Source organism: Neofelis nebulosa, chromosome 6 (assembly GCF_028018385.1).
Source record: "Neofelis nebulosa isolate mNeoNeb1 chromosome 6, mNeoNeb1.pri, whole genome shotgun sequence".
Taxonomy (NCBI): Eukaryota; Metazoa; Chordata; class Mammalia; order Carnivora; family Felidae; genus Neofelis; species Neofelis nebulosa.
The window spans coordinates 6758789-6771796 of record NC_080787.1 but is presented as its reverse complement, the minus strand read 5'-3'; the positions used below and the strand labels follow the sequence as shown (position 1 = coordinate 6771796).

Sequence of the window (13008 nt, the reverse complement as noted above, 5' to 3'; positions counted from 1 at the left end):
AGGATTCTTGCGATGCTGGAAGATCGCCTCCTCTCCAAGAGGTGAGATTTCGCAGCCTGGGGCCTGGCAGGATGGGGGTGAGGTGAAGGCGGCTGGGGGTGCTGAATGGAGACGCCTGATGCAGGGGCTTGGGCATGGTTTCCTGTCGCGTCCACTCAAAGTAAATAGGCCAAAGGCACAGAAGCAACCAGACTGCAGCAGTCAGGGCCTTGCACGAACGTGTGTTTCTTTGTAGACAAAGGCCTGCGTGCCAGGCTGTGATGGCTGAGTGGTTAAGGCGTTGGACTCGAAATCCAATGGGGTCTCCCGCGCAGGTTCAAATCCTGCTCACAGCGCTCTGTGGTGCTTTTTCTATCCAAGTTCTAGGATGAAATTCTCACAAAGCACAGTCTTCTCAGCTTCTCATCTTATTCCACGAACTGAGAAGTAGGAGGGGAGCGGGGAGCTACCTATCCAGAGGGCTGTGTTGGTCCCCCCACCTTGGCTTAGGCACCACTCGGGTGTTTGGGACCCTTACGGTCCTCGTCCTCGTCTGAGCCGCGCACCCCTGAATCTCTCCCTGGGTGCGGGCACCGCTTCCACGGACCCAGGAAGCGAAGCCTGAGGTTTAGCGCTCGGAAGAGCCGCTTGCTTTGTATTGAGATTGGAAAATCCGAAGGCAGACCCCAGGGGCAAAGACAAACAGGAGATTTTGTTTTTAAAACTCTTGAATAAAAGTCTTTGTGCTGACAGTAGAGATGTAGGTAAACGTCCTTAAAGAGTTCTCTGGTATTTGAAAAAACGGAAGGGGAGGGGAGGGGAGGGAAGTGGAGGGAAGGGGCCGGACCTAACGCAGGCTGGTGGGAAACACAAAGCTCTAGGATCAGAAATATCCATGAGATTTGCAACTACGTGGATGGAACCGGAGGGTATTACGCTAAGTGAAATTAGTCAGAGAAAGACAAAAATCATATGACTTCACTCCTATGAGGACTTTAGGAGACAGAACAGATGAACATAAGGGAAGGGAAACAAAAATAATAGAAAAACAGGGAGGGGGACTAAACAGAAGAGACTCATAAATATGGAGAACAAACTGGGGGTTCCGGGAGGGGTTGTGGGAGGGGGGATGGGCTAAATGGGGAAGGGGCACTAAGGAATCTACTCCTGAAATCATTGTTGCACTATGTGCTAACTAATTTGGATGTAAATTTAAAAAAAAAATTAAAAATAATAAAAAATTAAAAAAAAGAAATATCCATGAGTGTGTGTCAACTGCTCCCTAAAACAACGTAGAGAAACGAGGAAATCGAAGCAAAGAGAAAGTGACAACTGGGCCAAGGCAATGAACCCAGTGGGCCAGGAGTCTGCATAAAGGCACCCTGAGACCCCGGCGCCCATGCTTCTGGCTCTCAGGGGAGAGAACCACCCTCACTTAGAAATACTTTGGTGTTTCCACGTGTCTATTTCGCCTGTATCGAGCCCTTTAATATACCCAGCTGTTTTACGTAATGGTGACTGGTATTCTTTCACTTTATAGCTGTAAACCCAAACTTCGAAGCTTCTATGTGAATCTGGTTCTGACAACATTTACCTTTGTTGAATTCTTGCCGGCCTTTGGCCTAATTGGGGAGGGTGGGTGTTTCCGAATGTCTGTTCTCAGCATAGAGTCAGCAAGTATCTCTCCGTCTTGAGTTACAGGTCTTCAGAGGGTGAGGTGGAAACGTATGATTCATCACTCAAATAAGGTATTTTATTCCACTTTGTTTTTCACGGTATCAAAATTTTACATCATATGGCTCGCTATGACTGAGCCACACGTAGAGCATCAGTGTTAAGCGCGTAAAGAAAACGAGATGGCTGACGGAGCCATGGACCAGCTGCGTAAACTGACGGAACATTCACAAGTGGAAACAGGCAAGCACATAGATGGAAAAATGCAAACACCAGTCATCCTGTCACATACGTGATGCTTCGAGGCAGAAAACCCTTTCATACACGCAACTATTTTCAGGGGATGTAACTTACACAAGCTAACCACAGAGACCCCATCAGTCAGCCTTGCCGGAGTCCACAGGTCTTTCTTCAACTCACTTCTGCCTGCATCACGAAGCAACTGCGTGCTCGACGATTCCGATGAATAATGAATAAATGACACACGGCAGCCGAGGGGGCCAGTGGCGCAATGGATAACGCGTCTGACTACGGATCAGAAGATTCTAGGTTCGACTCCTGGCTGGCTCGTACCTCCTCTCTTTTTTCCTCCCTTTTGGTAAGAATGTCTTTCTGTGTAAGTTCTTCAAGTGGGTAAGAGAAACAGATTTTTAGTCCTTTGGAAGGCACCTGCTCTGGTCTGGCTCTTGAGCTCACGTGGTGCTGCCACGCCACCCGGTCGGGGCTCTCCAACAAGTCTGAATGGATGCTGGAATTGTCTCTCCTCTCAACTTTCCTCTTCGCCTGCTTCCTTTTGCTGATACTGAAGGATCTTTGGAAAGACAGCTCGAAGATCAAATAAGGAATATCATTCGACCATAAAAAGGAAGGAGGTTCTGGTACATGCTACACCCTGGATGAAACTTGAAGGCATCATGCTAAGTGGGAAAAAAAAAAAAAAAAAGCCAGACACAAAAGGCCCTACTGTATGATTCCATTTCTGTTTAATGTCAAGAACAGGCACATTCAAAGAGCTAGTAGCTGCCAGGAGCGGGGGAACCGGGTGGAAAGGGACGGAATGTGTTTGGGAGTGATGAGTATGTTTTGCAATTAGATAACGGCGATGGTTGCACAAGTCTGCATATACTAAAAACCACTGAACTGTGCACTTTCATGTGAATTTTATGGTATGTGAATTATACCTTAATTTTTAAAAACCAAAGAAGTGTCAAAAAATAAAAACTGGCCAGTATTTTCTTCGCTAGGTTGTCCCCCATTTGGGCAAGGGCTCTCCCTCTTCGGGCTCTCTCTCCTGCACACTTTCTGTCCCTCGTCCCCCGGCCCGGAGGAAAGAGAAGGGACGTCAACCGGAGACATGTGGAACCGAGAAAGACGCCACCGCGGACGAACGAAGCCAGAGCCTCCCGTGGACCCTCAGTTCTGCGTTCTCCGCAAAGGTCCCCCCGCCCCGAACACGCACGAAAGCGACTGAGCCTCCTTGTCCCCGCCGCGCCCCGCGAGGTCACCCACGGCGCGGCCGCCTGACCGCGGCAGGCTGAGACTGAGGAACCGTTTGCAGTCGCAGAGGGTCCGGGACGGACGAGAAGGGGGCCGGACGAGAGAGAGGGGAGGGGGTCGGGAGACGAGGGGGCGGCGGCCGTGGGCGGGGTCTCCCCGAACAGGTGGGCCTCCCTGAACACGCGCTCCCGCGCTCGACCCCGCAGCCGGGGCAGGGGAGAGGCCGAAGCCCGGGCGGGGAAGGCGCGAACAAGCAACGGGCACCTCGGCTTGCGGATATGCACGGATTTATGTCACAAAAACGCGGTGGCACGGCGTGCGCCGTCGCGGGTGCTAGCGCGGAGAATGACCCTGCCACGCGTCCAGACCTCCTTCGATAGGTACACGGGCCGTCGGGCTGGAAGCGCATTACAAGGCGGGAAGGAGGGACGGATGGTCTAAGGGGTTGGGAGCTTCTAGAGTCGGTGCTCCTCAAAGTTTAGCGCGCCGGAAAGCCACGGAAGGGGGAAAACCCGGCTTTCTGCGTCTCGCTCCCCGGATTCCACGCCGGTTCCTGGGGTGCAGCCCGGGACCCGTCAGTGAGAGGTGCGCACGCGACCGTCCCGCAGACCACCCCTGCAGTGGCACCTCCTCTACCCGCTCTGTGCAGCCAACACCGACGGGGGACATCCATCCACCAGAGGATGGAAAAAAGAAAAATAGAGCTCCTCCACGGAGATGAAAATCCCCACTTCAGCTTTATTCCGCTGTGCTTTAACCAAGCTAATTACTGTTAAGGGAACCGATCGTTTCCATCCTCAGTTTTGGTTTTCCTCAAGACTTTGTTCTAAACGTGTACCTTTCACCAAATACTTTATTTCATGTTGGTGGTGGTGGCTTGTTTTAGAAAGAAGTCTATTTCCACCTCCCCCTCAAACAAACAAAAAGGCCTTTCGTAGAATAATCACACTATTGGGCGTAAAGGAGGAAACAGGCTTTTTCTTTTCTTTTCTCTAATCTGCAGGTTGGGAACTCCTCTTCCCCATAAAAGCATCAGCTGAGATTATTTTGCTGAGAAGAGAAAAGTTTTTTGTTTTCCCTCAGAATGTTCTAGAGCTGCACTGTCCAAAACAATAGCCATTAGCACATGTTTCTGAAACTTAATTCAAAAAAGCAAGAATGTGCAATTCCTTATTAATGGAATAATGTTTGGGATAAAAACGTTACAATCAATCACACTTGTTTATTTATACTTTTTAAATACGGCTACTTGGAAAATTCAAATTACTTATTACATGGTATTTGTTAACTCCCACACCTTCTTGTGGTTATGGATGTGGTAATATCAGTAAAGTGCCATCACTTTGCCAGGGTTGTGGGGGGTGTCACATTCCAAAGAAATTGGTTTTTACTTCAAAAAATGAATGTGCTCTTCTACAAAAGCAATTTCTAGTGCGTGAAAGCGAAACCTTTTCGTTACTATATTTCTTTACCTGCTTTTCTTTTTCTTTGCAAGAGGGCTGGTTAAAGAGCCTGCTTAGTACACAGATTGTGGATGGCAACTTGGTGAGGTTCTGTCTACAGGCTTCGTCATCTGGAAAATGTTAGTCCTAGTTTTGTTGAAGACCATTTGGAGGATTTATACTTGATGAAACCTGAGTTAATCAACTGCTGTATAATGAGGAAGACAAAGCCTGACGTTTACTGCGTAGATGCACCTTCTGAAGGTGGCAGTAACAGAAGTTTTCAAGGAAGAGCCAGGAAGACTGCATGGCATGTGTAAAAAGTTCCATGAAAAATCACTCTTCATAGCACATGACTGAACCACCATAAACTGTTACCTGGACAGCAAAAAATTCAGAATTCTCATCTGATGACAATGCTTCTCCCCGATGCAATGAGATTATCAGTGATTTGGTTTGCAATAATTGGATATTTTGGCCTTGATCTATGACTTTACATTTGAGAGCTTGTAATCAGAGCTCCAGCAGTTACTGGAAACCCTTTTTGATTTTGTATGATCCCCACAACTACAATTAATTCTTTTTGTATCCTGGAGTAGTCACCATACGTGATGTCCAATAATTATTTGTAAATGGATCAGTGAATATCCAATTTCCTTCCTTCACTTTTTTGGAAGTCGGTACAATAGAGCTGGAACAGGCTGAGGGCTGTAGGAACTTCGGGAATCGAAGCAAAACTCTTCCTCCTGCAGTGCCTCTCCAGCACCTTCTACTGTCAAAATTTCAGTGCCTCTACAAGGAAAAACATTTTAAGGCCCAGATCCCTTTTTAAAAAGCTGTCTAAAAAGACGAATTTGCCAAACATGAACTATTGGTACTTCATCAAGATAAAAAGTTTATGCACAGAGAAAGAAACAATCAGCAAAACTAAAAGGCAGCCTATGGAATGGGAGAAGATATTTCCAAACAACATACTGGGTAAAGGGTTAATATCCAAAATCTATAAAGAACTTATCAAACTCAGCACCCAAAAGCCAAATAATCCAGTGAAGAAATGTGCAGAAGACATGAATAGACACTTTTCCAAAGAGGACATCCAACGGCTAATAGACATATGAAAAGATGCTCAATATCACTCACCATCAGGGAAACACAAAGCAAAACCACTTCACACCTGTCAGAATGGCTAAAATAACAATACAGGAAACAACGGACGTTGGCAAGGATGCAGAGAAACGGGAACCCTCTTGCACTGTTGGTGGGAATGCAAACTGGTGCAGCCACTCTGGAAAACAGTATAGAGTTTCCTCAAGAAACTAAAAATACCATTGCCCTACAATTCAGCAATTGCATTAATAGGTATTTACCCAAAGAATACAAAAATACAGATTCGAAGGGGCACATGCACCCCCATGTTTATAGCAGCACTATCAACAAGAGCCAAAGTATGGAAAGAGCCCAAATGTCCGTTGGCTGATGAATGGAATATTACTCAGCGTCAAAAAGAATGAAATCTTGCCATTTGCGATGACATGTATGGAGCTAGAGTGTATTATGCTAAGCAAAATGAGTCAATCAGAGAAAGACAAATACCGTATGATTTCACTCATATGTGGAATTTAAGAAACAAAACAGATGAATAGATGGGAAGTGGTGGGCGGGGGGGGGGGAGAGAAGAGAGGGAAACAAACCATAAAGAGACTCTTAAAGATACAGAACTAACTGAGGGTTGATGGAGGTAGTTGGGGGGTGGGGGATGGGCTGGATGGGTGATGGGTATCAGGAGGGCACCTGTTGTGATGAGCACTGGGCATCGTATGTAAGTGATGAATCACTGACTTCTGTTCCGAAAACCAATATGGCACTGCATGTTAACTAAATAAAATTTAAATTTAAAAAAGGAAAAAATAAAAGGAGGAATTTGGGCTGAGAAGTGTGCTAGGGGGAAAAAAACTGTTTTTCTCCTGCGTGTCTCCTTTACAACTTACACGGAACACTTTACATTTGTGGTCACCAAATGTGTGGGGTTTTTCCTCCCACCAAGCAATTCAACACCAGCTGGATGTCTTGGGTGTAACTCAATTCTGACACTCTCTATCTGAAGCTGGTGTCGGATCCCACAGGTTAAGGGTTCAGTCTCACGAGACTGTGCTCACTTTAGATGTCAAAGGCGAGTTGTAGGCCCCAGGTTACCCACAACTCTGTCCAACTTGGCAACAAATTGGAGGGTCCCATGAGCGCCTTCCCATTATTTGCTAGCACAGTTCACAGAGCTCAGGGAAACACTTACACACATCTAGCAGGTTATTAAAGGGTCTGATAAAGGAAACGGTTGGGCAGGCACCTGGAGAGACATGTGGGGTGTGGTCTGAGAGGATCTCAAGCACGGGAGTGCCTGTCCCCGGGGGAGCCGGGGGGAGGTCACCTTCCCAGTACATTGAGGTACAAACTCAAGTGAGTTGAGTGAGTTGAGTTCACCAACCTAGAGCTCTTTGAATCTTACACTTCGGTGATTTTTATGGAGGCTTCATCATGTGGATGTGATTGATCACACACCCCATTTTCAGTCCTTTTCCCTTCTTAAGAGAATTGGGGGCAGGGCCGAGCATTCCCAGCTTCTAATCATGGCTTGGTCTTTCTGGTGACCCTCATCCGGGAGCCACCAGGAGCCCAGCTGGAGGCACCTCAGTAGGACCAAAGACACTCCTATCACTCAGGAAATTACAGGAAAGCCATCTCTCTCTAGCCAAAAGATCAGGAAGAGAGCAGCTGAGCAAGACAGACAACTTTCAGACAGGAAAACTCTACTCCAGCAACACACTGCAGGAAACACTGTCCCAATACCCCCACCCTCCCGTTCACCATCTGAAAGGACCCAGTGGACAGCTCAGACCCCCACCTTTGACCAGCAAGGAAGGTGGTGTTGGAGAAGGCCAGGTGTAACTTGAGACCTTCACCCTTACTTAGTAGGCAGTATCTAGGCCCATTCCCTCCAATTCCCGCCTGACCAGAAGCTCAGAGCATTTGGTGGAGCTCTTAAAGGGGAAATTCATTTTCGGTTGATATGGCTGGGCCAGTTGGCTGGGAAACTTCCCCGTCAGCAGATTTTCAGGAACAAACCTTCTAGTGTGCTGCAGGATAGGATAGTCCTGACTATGAATCGGAGCCAAGATAAGATAGAATCCCATTGGTTTGTACCATGGAATACACCTTTCCAATTTGTTGGCGTCTTCCAGGCAGGTGAGCCTCTGTTTTTCTCAATGAAATTATCCTCCAGATGTCCCGCCACAGTCTGGAGGGGTAGTACCCCCCCCCCCATATCTTGAAATTGAGGGAGAGGGTCTGCAGTTCTAAATTCCTTGCAAGTGACATTCAGCCAAATTCTATTCTCACTCTTACTTTCACTGTCTACATATAAATCCCTGCAGCTGCCAATTTTTTAAGTTTAGGAGGTCAGTTTTCACAAGAGAGGTTGTATTTTTATTCAGCTTTTCCCAATTCTGGCTTAAAACAAACCTTTCCTCGAGTATCTCGCCAGTCCTTCTGCCATTTGGTTTTCAAAACTTGGGTGCCACCCTTTACTTTCCTATGATTGTCCTTGTGTGTTTCTGCTGTAAAAAACACCCCCATTTCTTTCTTTTTTTAGTGGATTTTTGGATAGAGAGACATCAAATGCTCATTTTTACCACGCCATCATTATAAGTAGACTTATAAGTAGATCTATATAGATCTATATAAGATCTATAAGTAGATCTATATAGATCTTATAGATCTCTACTTATAAGTAGATCTATCTCTGACTTACTGTGATTTCTTATCATGCTGGATTCGCAAAAGATCAGTACAATAATATCATAGGCAATGAATAGTATGGCGTCATTTATGTTCAGATTAAAATCCTAGAGGACTCCAGCTCTCACTTAACATGAATAGAGCTGGCAAGACTGTTGCTCCTAATCTAACAACCAAAAATCTAGATCATTTAAAAAAATTAGAAGTTTCTGTGAATCCATGAAGAGCGGAGGTCTCAGAGCGACCAGATAGTATGCAATCTAGGGGAAACAGTTGCCTCCAGCAGAGATAGGACATGAGCACTGTCTCACCCAAAAGCAGTGGGATGAAGTTGGGGCCTCCAGGCGAGAGGGTCAGAAAAGTCCAGCTAAAATTCATCATTTCGTTAGTGAATTGCTGAAACCCAAGTGTTGGCCAGCAGGGGGCTGGGCCCCTGGGACCAGTGTATTGGATGGGCGGGGGGGGGGGGGGGGGGGGGGGTACCCACACCTCACCGAGCACTCTCGGGGGCAGGGCAAGAGCGCAGAGAAAGCCTCCGTCAGTAGTCCGGGCTTTTATCTTGGCAACCGCAAAACTCCTAAACACTGACAGAGAAACAGCAAACACGGTTAGGAACTAAAGAAAGCATCAAAGAATAAAAATCTCTGCCCCGGGGGAGTGTCAGAAAACCATACTGGGCCCAGAATATTAGAGAATGTCAGCTGCGGGGGGTGGGGGGTGGGGGGCGAGCAGGCTGACTGAGAAAGTCACACCCCAGAGCCCCAGGATCACAGAGCACAAGAAGACTGGGGCTCAAGCCTCCCACACGACCCCCTAGACCAGCGAGCGCTAGTTATCAAGAAACAGAAGTGTAGCGCTGGGGGAAGGCAAGAAACCCAAGGAGAGAAGCCCTCTCTGAAACTTGTACAGAGAAGGCATACAGCCGAGGGTAGAGCAAAAACATTGAAAAAGCAAGAAATTAAGCCTCACCCCAAACCCAAAGAAGAGCCAAAAGAATTTGAAGCCGGTTGTGCTCTGATGGAAAATATAGCAATGATAAAATACAAACATATCTCAACTCCTGCTTCAATTTCAACCTCACACATTAATAGCCTAGTAGAAGGGACATATCGGTCTCCAGCTTAGGGACATATCGGTCTCCAGTTGTATTTTCAACAACTATTTCTACTAACCTCACTGGCTACAGCCCTAACACTGTGTCCAGCAGCTAGTGAAAAATTATGAGATGCTCATAAAAGCGAGAAGAAACCATTCACTGCCAAGAGAAAAAGCAGCAAAATGAGATTCAGATGTGTCTCACATGATGAAACTGTCAGAAAGGGAATTTCAGGTACCCATGGTTATTATGTTAAAGGCTCCAGTGGAAAAATGGACCACGTACGTTAGCAGATGAGAAATTTCAGTAGATTGTTGGAAACTAAAAGTCAAATGGATATGCTAAATATTTTTTTAAAAAACCTACACACAGTAACAGAGATAAAGAATGCCTTTAAGGGGCGCCTGGGTGGCGCAGTCGGTTAAGCGTCCGACTTCAGCCAGGTCACGATCTCGCGGTCTGTGAGTTCGAGCCCCGCGTCAGGCTCTGGGCTGATGGCTCGGAGCCTGGAGCCTGTTTCCGATTCTGTGTCTCCCTCTCTCTCTGCCCCTCCCCCGTTCATGCTCTGTCTCTCTCTGTCCCAAAAATAAATAAAAAAAAAAAAAAAAAAAAAAAAAAAAAGAATGCCTTTAATGTCTCCCCAGGAGACTCTGGTCTGAGGGGCAGTTGAAGGAAGGTCAGTAGAGTCTACCCAGCCTGAAACACCAAGAAAAAAAGACTGGGAAAAAAAGATCATTAAAGAGTTATTGATTAATGCCAAATAGTCTCATATATTTATTGTTGAAATCCCAGAAGGCAAAGAAAGAGAGAAAAAATAGAAAAAAATATTTGAAGAGATAAAGACTGAGTACTTTCCCAAAATAATGAAATTCATCCAACCCCGGCTCCAAGATCAGAGAACCCTAAGCATTTTATATTGGTTGGGGTGGGAGGGACTCTATTTACCTCATAGTCATACTGCTGAAAACAAATAAAAGAGAGAGCTGAAGGCGGTCAAAGAACGAAATACATATTATATATAGCTGAAAAAGATAAAAATTACAGCAGACTTCTCACCAGAAATTAAGTATGCCAGAGGACAAGGGAATGACACTTGAAAGTGATGAGAGACAAAACAAACAAAACCCCAAAAGAACAGAAACTCTTGACCATGAATTCTCTATCACGCAAAAAATATTTTTCAACCATGAAGAAGACATTAAGGTCTGCCCAGACACACAAAATCTGAAGGGCGGATGACCAGCAGACCTGCGCAACAGGAGACGTCGTGAGAAGGAGGAATTCAGGGAGAAGGAATACGAACCCAGAGACACAAGAAAGAGTAAATATCCAAGGAGGTGGCTACCCCGTGAAGAAGGTACATAAAAGGAATATTTTTTCCCAATTTGAATCACTCTAAATACGACCGGCTGCATAAAGCAATCGTGCTGATGAGCTGTGGAATGTACGGGAGAGCCAAGGCGTGGGACGGAGAACACATAACAGAGGAGAGAGGAGCCAGGAGCCCGCTGTTGCAAACTCGGAGCCCCTCGAGAAGCAGCATGATGCCATTTGAAAAGTGGACCTGGGTTCATTGCAGCTGGGTGCAGGAAACCCCAGGGAAACCAGTCAAGGTTGTCTTCAAAGGCAAACAGTAAGGCCATAATGAAGATAAAATTGAATCACGTAGAGTGCTCCGAAGTGTCAAAGACAGGAAGAAAGATAAAGGAAAGGAACACCTAGAAAACAGGGTAACGAGACAGTGGATTTTAACACCAACATGTCAGCGATGACGTTACATGTAGGTTATCTGAATCCACTGATTAGAGTTTGTCAAGTTGGATAATAGAAACTCAGACCCAGCTGCAATACTGGACCGACTCCCCAGGAGGGAATTTTTATCTATCTCGCATAAAGTATGCATACCGGGAGTGGGGTTCGAACCCACGCGGGCACACGCCCATTGGATCTTAAGTCCAACGCCTTAACCACTCGGCCATCCCGGTGGCACATGCAAACTCTGATGTCAAAATTACTGAATTAGAATTAATTAGAATTGCTAATTCCTGGAAAGTTATGAATATACCTGGGAAATCTGTGACCAGGCTTTAACATGCCGAGAGGAAACAATTCCTTATAATGCTTCTTGGGGGCCAAAGAAAACTAATGAAAATGTTTATTTTCAACAACTATTACGTAATCACTAATTTGTACCATACATTACGGCGGATGTTAGGGAAAGACTGAAATATGCCTGATCTCACGGACCTGCATCAAAATGAGAAATATTATGACATAAAAAACACAAGATGCTACAGGAATACTCATCAGATTCAACTCGCTTTGTCACCACTTAACGCTCAAGAGAAGACCCTTCTTTTAGTGGATTTGGAAAGAAAACCAAAGAGAACAGGAATGAGGAGAGCGCAGCTGCGTGAACTATGTCTCTAACTCTACAAAGGTGGTATATGTACTTTTCATTACTCATCAGAGAACACTGTTTTGCCTGCTGAATCTCAGCCCCCATTCCGAGCCCATTGGATCTAACTGTCCAGGTGAGGGTTTCAGGCCTGGAACCAGAGAATAGTTAATATTGAGACAACCTGCCCTTGGAGTAAGTTTAGAAAACCCTACCGCATACACATGGAGTTTGGAGTTTAATACGTGACATTGGTTCTAATAAAGGAAGTGTTTTAACCGAGAGTTCCAACTCTCCACTGATGAAGTCTCTTTCCTGAGTACCTACTGTGCGCTAGGCACTGAGCCAGGTGCACGTAATACTAAGTCAGTAAGACACTTCAGGTAGTGAGCTGATTAAGAACTCATTAAAGCAGGTTCCAGATGGGGACTTGGGGGCTTGTCTTGAAAGTTTGTGAAGGCTTCCGGAATCAGAGATGAAATTAATCCTGATGTAGGGTTTGGAATAGAATTAGTGTGCAAATATCATAAAACACCTATTGAGAGCCACCATAATAAATACTCCTGTGCTATTTTGGTTACCTGGAGAAAAAACTGCAATATGAGAAGATTGTCAGCTGCACCACACAAGCATGAAAGGTCTAAGCACCGCCCTCCTCCGGCTTGAAACCACTGAGGCAGAAAGAGTCCAGCTTTTGATGGCAATGCACAGAGCTCACCAAGTTCAAAACCATGTCCTGTATTGGCTGGTAAAGCCACGAGAAAGGAATGCGTCACTCATTTCATTGGCCCATCAGCTCAGAGCTCTGTCTCTGGCCTTTTAGATACTCTGTGCTAGCGAGCCAAGAGATGGCCTAGAAGCTTCTTGCCTTTGCCTGTTGAGGGAGATCCAGGCTGGGTCAATGCCAAGTCCGTGCCTGGGTCAGAGCTGAACTGGGAAGAGTGAGTGGTGGGTGCAACAAAGGGCATGTCGGAGAAAGGAGTTCCCACACATTGGCACACACAAGGGCTTTTATATTTTTCTATTATTCTGATTCTTTTTGTTGCCAATTTTTTAAATTGATGCATAATTGACATATAACCTTATTTTCAGGTGTAAAATTTAATGATTAAATATTGTACATTGCAAAA

At 45.8% G+C, this 13008-nt stretch overlaps 3 non-coding genes across 3 annotated transcripts; 2 read left to right on the top strand and 1 right to left on the bottom strand.

Annotated features, from left to right (window-relative positions):
- Window positions 1–254: 254 nt before the first annotated feature.
- On the top strand, window positions 255–335 carry TRNAS-CGA (transfer RNA serine (anticodon CGA)). The gene has a single exon. It is a non-coding gene; the product is annotated as a tRNA-Ser (tRNA).
- A 1815-nt stretch (window positions 336–2150) lies between these two features.
- TRNAR-ACG (transfer RNA arginine (anticodon ACG)) lies at window positions 2151–2223 on the top strand. Its single transcript has one exon. It is a non-coding gene; the product is annotated as a tRNA-Arg (tRNA).
- A 9159-nt stretch (window positions 2224–11382) lies between these two features.
- On the bottom strand, window positions 11383–11465 carry TRNAL-UAA (transfer RNA leucine (anticodon UAA)). Its single transcript has one exon. It is a non-coding gene; the product is annotated as a tRNA-Leu (tRNA).
- Between the last annotated feature and the right edge of the window lie 1543 nt (window positions 11466–13008).